General features: G+C 33.9%; 1 pseudogene; it reads right to left on the reverse strand.

Annotated features, from left to right (window-relative positions):
* Window positions 1-1,767: 1,767 nt before the first annotated feature.
* The window catches only part of LOC142620351 (bark storage protein A-like), a 35,142-nt pseudogene continuing 22,767 nt past the window's right edge, over window positions 1,768-14,142 (reverse strand).

Raw genomic sequence — 14,142 nt, forward strand, 5'->3', positions numbered from 1 at the left:
TTACGAATTCTGACGAAGTTTGTACAAATTCTGGTGAAGTTTTTGAAGATTTCGGCGACGTTTGTAGGATCCGGCGAATCTCTTCACCAACCGAATCGACTTGAGCATCACCCGAACCCGAAACCAATTCAACCGATTGATGCCAGCGATTGGTTTCGGGTCCCTCTGCCTTCCACTTGATGCCGGTGGGTCGGGTTTGGGTTAGGTCCAAAACTGACTCAGCCTGACCCGTGGACAACCTTGTCATAACTAAATCTTAAGAGGGGAACTTAAGAAACAACACCTAAGATATTGTATCTAAGTTTTGTCCTTTATGTAATATACCATGATTATGTACAATCCATTACTAACTAGGTTATATATATATATATATATATATATATATATATATTGAACCATAGTTTAGAGAAAATTTAATTAGAATCAAAGTTGGATTTTGCTTTTATTAGCTTTCCATGCAAATTAAATTGTTTAGATTTTTATTATTATTTTTTCTTTGAACTAATGAGTATATTTTTTATATTGTATGTGAAAATATTGTATGTAACAAACTATAAATTGAGCTGAAAGATCTCATACACCTGTCCCCATTCAATTTAAGAGATATTATTTGACCAATTTATTATTTTATTTTATGTTGTATTAAGTAGAATTTCGCAAACAATAATTGTGAATTGATATTGCATATGAAGATCTGATAGTAATTTTCAAAATTATATACGTAATAGCAATGTAATGAGAAACTTAGTATAACCAATATCATGAAAATTAAAAGAAAAAACTATATTAGTACCTCCAAATGAGTTGGTTGAACTATGTCCTATATGTTTAATAACCTAAACTAATATCAATAGCAACACTACAATTCACCATTCTCATGTGCACGCATAGATTACATACTAGTTGTATATATTAGACGAAAACCAATATAGTCAAACCTTTGGTTGAAAATTGATACAGGGCTGTTGAGTTGTGCCAAGGCTGCTGAGTTGAGTCAATTAGTTAAGTCAGTTAATATTGCTGATTAGTTAGTTACTGCATTGTTAATCATTGATTAGTTAGTTGGTAGTTAGTAAATCATTGGTTGTAATCATTGATTAGTTGAGTCCTATGATAAGGCTTGTATATATATATATACCTAAGTATACTCATAGAAAGGGATAAGCAATAAAACAGAAGTTCTTTTACTTTCTTGCCCTCTCTTTCTCTTTAATTCTCTCTCCCTTATCCCTTTCTTAGAGGCCAGCTGTCCTTGAATTCAGCTACTCCCATATAAGATCTTGGATCTTATAAAAAATGGCCTAGAAATATTAGTCGAGGCTGATCCATTCGGTCAAGCAAGTCTAGGTGCCTGCCTAACAAATTGGCAAACCCGTACCCTAACTCCAGACTCAAGTCTAGTTAAGTTGGACCTCTAAGTAAGGGATAAGAGTGTTTCTCGAACCTAAAGGAAGTGGGGACTTCCATTCTTTCACCTTAGCCCTAGATTTAGTGGTGTATTCAGATCCATGTGTAGGACGACTAGACGTGTCCACCCCAGATAGCTCCTAAGAGAGTCATTCACATGACTGATATGGTAACATTCATAGGTCACACTTTAGAACCCTCACACTTCATAAGGCAGGGCAAGAGTGCAAGACCTTCTAGAAATCAGTCCGAACTGTACAACATGAGGCAAATCCATATTTTAGGACATTACTTTATCAAAATTCAATAATTTGTTGACATATTTAGCAATATTTCTCTAGCCTCAAAGGGTGTCCATTTTCAATGGTCATGGATAGCAGCTTCCTCGCCAAAATAATCCAATAAACTCAACAGCAACACTGAGAGCATTCACAGCAGCCAAATAAGTAAGGCTTGTTGATGACAATAATCCCTCTTCGCCTGCATAATCCGATACACCACGAAACACAATACAAGGCTCTCCATTTGATAGAGATGTTTGCATAGAGAGCAACAACTCCAAACATGTAAACAGACATTCTTTACAAATACATTTGAATTATCATTAAGTGAATCTATTTTTTATTTTACTAACCATTACAATTGCAGTGCTTTCTTCATCAATAGTTGAGACATTAAATGCTTTGAAAAAAGTTCTCTATAAGCTGCATTGTCAAGGTATATATCTGCAGTAGAACCTCTCAGTCCATATACAACCTTTGGTTTTTCAAGTAGACAATATGTCTCATGGACACATTGTTGTAGCTTTACATCCTGTAATCAATTTGAAATTTACATCATAATGAACCAAAAAATAAACCTTGAATGATATTTTCATCAGAACATATTAATCAACACACATAAGCTATAAAAAGAGACCGGGGGATGATTATACTACAAACCTGAAGTTCAGAAGCAATATTGAATAATTTTGGATCAATTGGAAGCCAAAAAACCTCTTCCGTTGGTTTCCCAACGTAGTACAATTGCTGTGGAGTGAAGTCTATCATTGCCAACAAGTTCTCTCCCTTCTAAGGGATGTTGAAATGACCAAACTTCAATTATGTTATATTCCCCTCTGCTGACCTGAATTCCTTTACAACGCAAATAAGAGGATGAAAGATGAATTAAACATAGTGGCAATACTTAACTGGGTGCTTCAAACATAAGACCATTTCTGAACCAAAATATAAGTAGAGTGCATATTCTTTCTAGTAAATACTTTTATTCAATAAAGGCAAACATCATAATGTAGCAGTAAAATCAAACAAAGAAAAGATTAGTTTTTTCTTCTTCTTCTTCATTTTAAAAGCAAGGATTGCAGTAATTTTTTTTTTTTTTTAATTCTTTCATCAATTAATACAAATTTAAACTTGTACCTGCAATGTCCAATATCCTGTATAGGCAACATAATTTGGGACACTAACATCACCAATGTACAATGAATCATTAGAACTTCTAGCGATCCCATAATGAACAATTCCTATGATATCAAATGTATCAAGTAGGATTTGAACAGTTATACCTGCATTCACCTAAGAGTGCCACAAAAAGGTCAAGTCTACCACTCATGAAAAATGCTTCACATCAAGTATATGTAGTATGTATTAATTGTTATGGTATTGAAAAAAACAATGAACGACAGATGGAATCTTACTGTTTGCTCTCCAGTCATCACATAAATTACATCTACACCTTTAATAGTCCCAATGTTGAACCTCCTTGCTAGGCAATCAACAAAATAGACACATGGTGTGTAACTACACGATTTTCTCAGTAAATCCAAACTCCATAGAAGAATAGAGCAAAGCTGACAGTGCAACTAATGCCTTTGCCACAACAAAGAGGCACGCATATCAAAATGAAAGTTTTTTATTTTTTTATTTGACAGATACAAAAATGAAAGTACTTGACTTTTTGGATTGACTCTTTCTTATGTTGTCACTTCAACTGTTTAAAAGCTTATATAATCATAATTTTTTATTTTTAAATTTGGTATTTATTACATATTTACATGTAAATTAAAACCAATTAAAATTCATTGTGTGATTGGAATAAAATAACATTTTTCTTTTTTGATAATTTGATAATTGGGGATGGATCAGAAAGGGAATTTAAACTATTGATGACTCTTGGCAATTAGAATAAAAACAGCCTAAAATTAAACAAATTCTGATTATACTATATTTATTAAATAAATCCTAATTTATTTGTGAATATTTTTAATTCATTTGACTTTTTATTTACCAAAATATATTTAAATATAAACCATTTATAAATATGTTTCCAACAACAAATAGTGAAGTGACATAACTTTTGGGCTAAATGGGCATAACTTGGGCCATCTCCCCCAAATTAAAACCTTTGAAATTACCCTATTATACAAAACATTTTCATTTTTCAACAAAAGGTATTCTAGTCAATAATCAACACCGACAAGTCCAAAAGAAGAAAGAAAACAAAGACAATGGAATTTTTTTTTCCATTTAGCCTTAAATATCTAACATTTTCGTTAGTTGTCACGTTTCAAAACAATATGGGAAACTAGCATCTCGAGTTGTTAAAACTTGAGATTAGTTTAACTCGAGCTTTTAAAACTCGATTCCTGGTGTTTGTTATACCCTTATGTGAACAAATTTTCCACGTGGACCAAATTTAACTCCGTAGAAATCGAGTTTATAAGACTTGAAATTTTCACACTCTAAACCAAAAATGCAGCCACTTTCAAATGCCTCACTCAAACACTCTCATGCAAACACACTCAATTGCACTCTCAAAGTTCATACACACTGAAACACTCTCGCTCACTCTCAAGCTTTCAAACTCGCTTGGCCCTCTCAAAGTCACTCTCAAACTTTCAAACTCACTTGTCACTCTCAAAATCACTCACTCTAAAACTTTCAAAATCACTTAGTCTCACACCCAAATTAGTCACTCAAACACTCTCCTCCTTCAAACACCGAAACCCAATCACTCACTCTCATAGTGAAGCACTCTCAACCTTCAGCACCGAAACCCTCACCAGCGGCCACACATTCAGACAGCCAAACATCGGAGACGCTCTATAAAACCCTCTTAAGGTATGTTTTTTCCTTTCTATGTTTATTTATAGTTGGACCCGATTTCTTTATTCTTCTGATGGATTTTATTTGGTTTTTTGGTTGTTGTTAATTGGTGTGTGTGATTGATGAAAACAATGCTGGAAAGAAATGACTTTGAGTTGGGTATTAGAGTTTTTGAGGGTATAGAATTGAGTTAGCTTTTTAATTTTCGTATGCTTTATATTTTTTAATTAAATTAAGGTTCTGGTTGATGAAATATTGTAGGAAACAAAAAGAAAATTATTCAGATATTAGGTTCTTAGGCAGTGCTATGTATAAAGTGCTATGTATTCTATGCTCAAAAAGAAAGCTGGGATTTTTTAAGTGGGTTATGCTGAGGCAATGGGTTGCATGAACAGGGGTTTATGTGTGGTGTTTTGTATTGGGTTGGTATTGATTTCACAGCCACATTTTGTATTGGGCTCATTTACCCAACTGATGGTAAAGAGCAAAATCACATTTTTCTATTTATGTTTGTTCATAGTGTTCTTTTAGTTCTTATAAAGAGCTATTTTTAGCAATTTAGTGTAGCATGTTGCATAATTTTTGCTAAAATAGCACCTGGGGTGGAGGTGTGTTTTACCTAGTATATGCCATTTTAAAATTTGAGGGATTTTAGCACACCCAATACTAATGCTCATATAAACTATCCAAACAAAGTATTCCCAAATTACGCAGTCTAAATGTAGAATTATCTATTAAATATTAAAAATTATCGAAACAAGGTATTCACAAATCATGCAATTCAAACACAAGTCTCAAAATTGTCGTATAGTATTTTATACCATTGAACATTAGAGTAATGATGAAAGATTTCTCAAGAGTAGTGATGAGAGGATGGATATTAGGATGAAGATTTGGATTCTTCTTAAGTCATGATGGGGCCACGTCTATCGTCCAAATCATCCCATTCTTAGCCAACTTTCTTGTTAGGCTATATCGTGCCCCTTGGTTTTTTTTTTTTAATTTCACCTTGTCGACTATGATTTTTCATTGCATTTAGTGAGGATAATTTTATCATTATGCACAATTTGTGTCTCATTTACCCCACAGGGAACACATTAATACAAATTTGAGACAAATTTGTTACAAATCATTAGTTGTGTGGCGGCACCTCTATGTAATTATAGTATTTTAATGGGGTGTCACAGTCCCTAATCTTTCATTTACAGAAATATGACAAGGCACAGAATTATTTTGAGGGTGTAAAACAGTAAAAGTACCCCCATATACCACAGGTCCACAGCCTTATTGAAAATATTGTAATTTTTATTTATTTAATAGGGCTTGATTGAAGCCCAACCCCAATGATAAATCTCTTTCACAATGTGGATAAGACATGGGAGCAGATCTTGGGATCTGCTTGTATATTTGGACATCATAGACTGTTTCATTCATCAATGCCTGTAGGACTGGAGAAGGCGCTCAATGTAAATTGAATGAGAGCACCCTCATACTCATAGTACCCTTTTTCCTCTGAAAACTAACATAATTACATCTGGCAAACTGCCAAATTCAACCAAGTCTTTCGTTCTTAGTAATCTCCAAGAAATCAATCATATGGAGTAAGATTTCTGTGCTCACTGAAACACTAAGATATGGATACTAATAGTAATAGAGAAGTGACATGTTCAATGCTCTATGCTCATGGGAGCATATTTGGCTAATCATGCAAAACAGATGAGAGAGAGAGAGCCAAAGCTTTGCCAATTCTAAATTCAGAATTTTGTTGTAGGACAGACCGACAGAGTTGCATTAATCAAGGGGCAGACATTAGCCAGCTCAATTGCTTTGGCATTAGTGAAAACTTTGGGGACATTCCAGACTAATTTAAGCTTGTTTTTCGTTTAGATGACTCTACCTTTACCATAGATTATGAGTCCATAAAAATTATCAACGTCATCCCTCTTAATGGATGGTCATTGCATCATTAGTATGCCATCAAAGATAGATGAGTAACCACCCAACACGTTCAATAACGATCATCAAAGGCCTTAAACCCTCTTATCAAGACAAAGAATGTTACAATTAGGGTAATAATCACCCTCATTTATGTCCAACAACTACCTAAGTCACCTATAAAAGGGACAATATGTCCATTTGCTAAGGTATATCAGAAACTATTACAAAATACTATCTATATATGAAAGATATGGGTTGATACTAACTTAAGCATCAGATGCTCCCCCACCGGGCACAACCCGGTGGTCTTTTTGATGAACTCTCTTTATCTCGCAGGTCCTACAAGATCCTTAAGAGCTCCAGATTGGATAAGTGACCTAACTGACGATTTTGGCATCCTCAGTTTGGCGTCGTCTGTGGGAAAACGTGATTAGTCATCTAGCTCTTCTTGCAACAATGGGTTCACTCAGTTCAATGGAGAATCATGAATACAAAAATACCAATCTAAGAGTACCCCACGGGATAATACCCTATGATCATCTCTTCATTCTGCCCATGCTCATTTCATTTAATCTACGATTGGGCTGAGATGGGCGAGATAAAGAGGCCTCACCGAGACACCTTCGTCTTCAAAGCATGGCTTTTCAACCAAACAAGTAGATGATGATGTGAAGGAAATCAAGTGGGTGGCTCATAGTGAGGCATGGACTAAACAAAAGACGACCACAAAATTCAAGCGACCTCAACAGGCTTCAAGGGTATGACCCAGTTCTTGGGTCTTAAGTTCAGATTTATGCATTTCCCGTTCTAGCTCTCCAAATATTTGCAAGCTACAATAGTGTTTATATGATTGTTTTGGCATGTGGCTTCTTTTCTATTTCATGCTAAACTACTTTCAAAATATTGGATTGCCTCACTCTAAAAATTTTCTAAATTAAAATGATTTCCTCACTGGCTTTAGATTTAGAATAAGCCTGGTTGTCTGTTGTCCTACCAAGCTTAAAGACCCCAATTTTGGGTAGAGGTGAGGTCAAATTGCATTTGAAAATACAAGTTTTTGGCATAAAAACAATATCATTACAGTTTTGCCACATTAAAAGACAATTTAAGAAAAATAGAAAGAAGAAAACGGTTGAGGAAAGCCAGCTGCCATGTATATAATTTTAATTTTATTTTCATTATTGCATTAGGCAACATAATTTCTGGAAAGTATACTAGAAAGTTGCTTAATAAAGAATGGTACCAATTATGGACAGTGCCTATTAAGGAAGTCAACTATGAAAATGGTAGAAACTAGAAAACAAATCAAATTCTTTTGAAATATTTACCATAACTGTTGTTATGGAGAAGAATTATGTGTATGAATATGGAATCAAATCAAAATTTATGTCCCATAAATGTTTTTACGCCAAAGGTGGTGGGTAGCAAACTGCAACCATTTACCCAATTTTATTTGTCCCAATCCAAATAGCTACATAAAACACAATTAAGCTCTCACTAGAAGTTCAAATGATTTTTGGTCTGGACTTAAACCATTGTCCACAAGGCCAATCTTAGAATTAATCAATTTGAGGAAAAAAAAAAATATAAAGTCTAGAAATATTTCAAGAAAAAATATACTAACTTTAAAATAGCATTGATTGATGAATTTAAGATTCCAATTTTGGGTGTTAAAGGCTGATTTGAACAGTTGTACAATTGTGAGGATTTATACTATGTACAATCCACATGTTACAATCCTCACTAGTGAGAGTCCCAAAAATCAGCGGTATGATTGTACATTGTACATGCTACAAAATTGGATTTATACAATTGGGACTCTCATGATGTTACAATCCACATGTATGATTCAGTAAAAGTGGCCATACAGGGTACAATGTTTTTATTTTATGCTCACACTAGTGACATCACCAGAGTAAGTACTTACTCACATATATGATATACGAGCAGATCTTACTGTCTCTAAATACTAAATAGTATCAAATTATTTCCATGTGATTTTATTAAATGGAAATTAGTTAAGGACCCTGTGAATGCTCCTTAAAGCAATCGGCCAAATGTATATTTTGACCCGAATGACATGTACTCTATATTAAGGTCATCATTTGAGAACAATCGAGGTTATTAATTTGTTAGTATTTTTTGGAGCAAAATGAGCCTAGTAAAATCTTGACAAAATTGATCAACAAAAGGCTCAACATAAGAAAAATCATCCAGCAGAAAAAGGTCATGGAGTATGCACAACTGTTGAGAATGTCAAAGAGGTTTTCTTGCCAGGAACGAAATATAGCAACAATGCAGCCCGATTCTTGGTCCTTAAAGGTCAGATTTAAACATTTCTTTTCCCTTTTAATTCTCCAAGTATTTGCAACAACGATTGAAGTCAAGTGTTAGGCATAATGACAAATATCATTATTGCCAAATAAAAACCTAGCTGTTTAAGAAATTTAAAATTGTTTACCATGATAAATATAATGATTGTCTATCATATTGGTAAATATCATTAAACACACCGAATTCTAACACTCTTTAAACACTTTGCCAAGTGTTATTTAGTTGCACAAGAATAGGTACTAATTATGAAAATGATTGTTGGAAAGGCAAATTGCTAAATTACAAGATTAGTACAAACATACACAATTGACACAAAAGACTAGATAATCTCTTGCTAAAGTTAAAAGGCTTGACTAGTAATATCTGCTCTAGCTAGTGTGACCTATTTTAGACTTTTGATCTCTAGCCGATCAAATGATCTTAAGTTCGTCCATTTCTTTTGCTATCTTCAAAACAAAGAAAAAAGAGGAAATGGGTGAATTGCCTATAGAGCATGTGCTTCATATATAAAATAAGACAATTCAGTTTGATCGCATGGCATTAAGTGTGGCTTTAATCCTCAGTAAGTTTTCATACTCTTACATGAAACGATATTGTTTGGACGTAGGCTATATCAATTCATCCAAAATTTCGTATAACATGTAAACCTATAAGAGGTTTGCTAGATAACTAGCTTCAGATATGCCAAAACAAATGTTCCAAATATTCTAAGGGAATGTCATAATTTGACTAAAAAAACCCTTAAGAAGAAAATAGAGATATAGCTAAAAGTTGTAAAAATTCCATCTACATCACAAAATGCCGAGTTTGACTCCTATAAATCATGGGTTGTACAAATCCAACAAAGAAGAGCTCTATAAGTAAGAGTTTAATGACGAAGACTTCGTCAAGAAGACTACAACAATGAAAAGATCGAGGTATGTACAAAATAGTATTGAGATTCAAGGCCTTCTATTGAGGTAACTCATTTCTTTCTTTCTTTTTTTTATCCATGAGATCATTTTATTGAAACTAAATAAATATCAAGCTTGCATGATTATTACAAATGTGTATGTAGAACATGTTGAAAAAATTGCTATAAAATTGTTACAATTATAACAATCAATATGACTATATTATTAGTAGCATATGTTTCATCGTCATGAATCTGAGAAGCTCTATTAAGTTTCCTGAACTCAAAATGCTAGATGATCGTATTCACAATATGCTCATGAATTTAAGTCTCAAAAGAAGTCTTAGACATGAAGTATCATGTTGAGCTAAAAAAAAAAAAAAATCTTGAAAAGAGAAGAGCTCGTCATCTTAAAAAGGAAGAGCTTGTCAAGAAAATCCTAGCAATAAAAAGATTAAGGTATGTGACAAAATAATATTGTCATTTAAGGTAACACATTTATCTCTGTCTCTTTTGTATTTGTCTATAAAAATTTACACCTAGTAAGGTTTCATGCAAAAATGTATGCATTACTAGATAGATCACAAAAGAGATAAAACTCTAGGATTACAAAGAAATAAGAAAAAGGTCCACCTAGGCTATTGGTAACTTATTATTTATATATAAATTGTTCTTGTTTAACCAAGTCTTGGAAAGTGCATGTGCAGCTTAATGCAGATATCAACATGGCCTCAAGAAGGTCCACAACGACAGTGTCAAGGAATCTTTCCAGTAACAAGTGATAAGATTCCTCCAAGACAGATGTGAATCATTGACGAAGCCTAAGTGACAAGATTCCTTAAATGGATATAAGTCACCAAAAAAATGGCCAAGTGATAAGCTTCTGCCAATAAGGATGTAAATCACTGACGAAGCCTAAGTGACAAGATTCCTTAAATGGATGTAAGTCACCAAAAAAATGGCTAAGTGTTAAGATTCTGCTAAGAATGATGTAAATCAGTGACGAAGCCTAAGTGACAAGATTTCTTAAATAGAAATAAGTCACCAAAAAATGGTTAAGTAATGAGATTCCGCCAAGACGAATGTAAATCACTGACAAAGCCTAAGTGAAAAGATTCATTAAATATATGCAAGTCACCAAAAATTGGCTAAGAGATGAGATTCCGCCAAGACAGATGTAAATCACTAACAAAGCCTAAGTGACAAGATTCCTTAAATGGAAATAAGTCACCAAAAAATGGCTAAGTGATTCCTTAAATGGATGCAAGTCACCAAAAATTGGCTAAGAGATGAGATTCCGCCAAGACAGATGTAAATCACTAACAAAGCCTAAGTGACAAGATTCCTTAAATGGAAATAAGTCACCAAAAAATGGCTAAGTGATTCCTTAAATGGATGCAAGTCACCAAAAATTGGCTAAGAGATGAGATTCCGCCAAGACAGATGTAAATCACTAACAAAGCCTAAGTGACAAGATTCCTTAAATGGATGTAAGTCACCAAAAAATGGCTAAATGATAAGATTCCGCCAAGATGGATGTAAATTATTGACGAAGCCTAAGTGAAAAGATTACTTAAATGGATGTAAATCACCAAAAAAAAAGGACAAGATTTTGCTAGACCGATGTAAATCGCTGACGAAGTCTAAATGACAAAGCTCCGTAACTGGATGTAAGTCACCTAAAAGTGGCTAAGTGACTAAATACCCTTAGACGAGTGTAAGCAGACAAGGATTCTCACACAAACGCAAGTCACATGCAAATCAAAAATATCAAATGTGACAACTAGAAAATGAATGAAAGAAGAAGAATTGAAGTGATAAAAAATTGTCGTTAAAAAAAAAATCACCTCACTCTTCAACTGTGATAAAAATGGTCGTCCAAAGAAATTAGCTCTCTTTCAAGATCAAGCTATGATACCTCAAACATCCAAAAAGACCTTCAAAAGGTAGATACTAAGAAGTCATCGCAAAAAATACTACCGTCCTTGAAGAAGAAAGTAGTTAAAGATAAAAAAATCTGAATCTAACAAGTCGAGAATATTCCCAAAGCCTGACTAGCGAAAAGCAAAATCAGACTTGGGAGTGGGGGGACAATTGACGAGTCCATAAAAATTATTAAGGTCGTCCCTCTTAATGGATGATCATTGCATCATTAGTAAGCCATTAAAGATAGATGAGTAACTGCCCAACACATTCAATAACAATCATCAAAGGCCTTAAACCCTCTCATCAAGACAAAGAATGTTACAATTATGGTAACAATCACCCTCATTTATGTCCAACAACTACCTAAGTCACCTATAAAAGGGACAATTTTTCCCTTTGCTAAGGTATGTCATAAACTATTACAAAATACTATCTATATATGAAAGATATGGATTGATACTAACTTAAGCATCGGATGCTCCCCCACCGGGCACAACCCAGTGGTCTTTTCGATGAACTCTCTTTATCTCACAGGTCCTACAAGATCGTTAAGAGCTCCAGATTGGACGAGTGATTTAACTGACGATTTTGGCATCATCAATAGACATGTATAGTTCTTAACCATTTACTAGGAATTTGAGCTTCAATAACTGAGAATATATATATACACACACACGGGTCCTGCTAAATATAACTAAACCCATTTATTATATACTTCCTAGGATAATACCATTAGCTAGCACGTTTGGACATTTAGACAACAACCAGATGGCTCTCAATTATCAAACTTTTTTCAAGCTATTTTCAAGTCTATTTGTTAGATTAAACTCTCAATATGAGCCTTGGAGCTCAATAATATTTGTCCATGTGTCAGAACTAAACTTCCGCTTGTACCTTAGGGTCAACATTAAGGACCTTTCATGGAACAAGAACATGCTTTGTAAATTAAAGAAACAGAGTGAAATCATATGGTTGAAAATAACCTAGTTTACCACTAAATTAACTAGTCAATTAATGGTATCAAGAAAGACACGTACGGACATCCACTTAGACAGATTAAGGTTTCAAAACTTTTTTGCACTTTATTCAATGCTTTTGCAAGAGGAATATGGATTAGGTTTAAATCACATCTTATAACTCTTTGTAAATGTCTTCCCCACACTTAACATGTATGTTAAAATCATTTCAATTAAATGTCATTTATTCACTTATTGTCAAATTTGAAATTGATATATTTAGTAGATTTTTGAAATGTAAGAAAGTTATATATATATTTTTAGCATTTTTATATGAAATTTTTTATCATCCAATTATTTTGATATTTGACAAGTATGATGAACAAACATACTATATTATGATAATAGGTTTAAAAATAAAATACCAATACAATCAAATTTCATTAAATGGTGTGATATTGTAAAATAAAAATTAATCCTAACTTCCATTTTTTTTATGAAAAAATATATATATTATGTCCATATTTTCATGTCTCATATATAGAGGTAAGAGGACCACAAGCCGAAGTAGTGATACATATTTAATGTACCTTGACCTTTTAAGATAGATCTATTGGAATGTAAACTTTGTCATCTAGCAAGTTGGAAGGAGACACTGCCTTTGTGCTGTGCCACCGTGGAAGCATGCTTAAGACAAAGAACAAAAACGAGCAAAAGGCTACCTATAAAAATGAGAAATGAAAAAAAAATTAGGAAAAAATGCTCACACACCCCCTGAACTTTAGAAGAGTGGTCATTACACCACCTAAACTTTTAATTTGGCCAATTTACTCCTTCAACTTTACACATCTACCAAATCACTACTTCTGTTAATTTGCTCTCAAAATTCTAATAGAAAATGCACATGAGACACACGTGAGGCTTAAAATACCATAATCAAAAAGATAAGAAGAAGAGAGAGATCAATGATTAGAACACTAATGTGGCATCCCTACCTTCGGGGCTGGAAGTCTTTGTCCTGCCGTTTACGGTCCCACTGCACCATCCAGCTGTAAATATGGATCTCCTATTCAATAGCCACCATTTTACTGATATTTTCATTTTAAATATTTCCCATGATGCCTTAGTTTCGGGACCGTGGTTTACAAGAGGATGAAATGTTGGACTTTCAATTCTTTTGCCCTTCAAGCATTCTCTGGACCAATTCTTTGGGAGCAGTAATCAACAACCCCAATAGCCAAGTCCACCATCTATATTAACAATCTTTACCAACCCAATAAAGAAAACTAACCAAAACGGTAAAACCCACGTCCAATTCTAAATCCCAACAACACCGAATTCTTCAAAACCCAGAATTTCTGTTTTCAATCAAAAACTTAAAAACAAAAAACCTCCGGTTGTTTGGGTTTCTAGGAAATCCCTAGGGAGCTTTAGCGGCACAATCCCTCATATCCAGATCCATTAGAACCTTCTTAAAACTGAAACAAACTTGTTTGAGAGATTTGAGACTTTTTTTTGGGTGTGTCTGGTGTGGATTCGTATTGTGGTTGAACGACGAGATGGTCATTCTGATTGACAGCAAATT

This window comes from Castanea sativa, chromosome 12 (genome assembly GCF_040712315.1).
Source record: "Castanea sativa cultivar Marrone di Chiusa Pesio chromosome 12, ASM4071231v1".
NCBI lineage: Eukaryota > Viridiplantae > Streptophyta > Magnoliopsida > Fagales > Fagaceae > Castanea > Castanea sativa.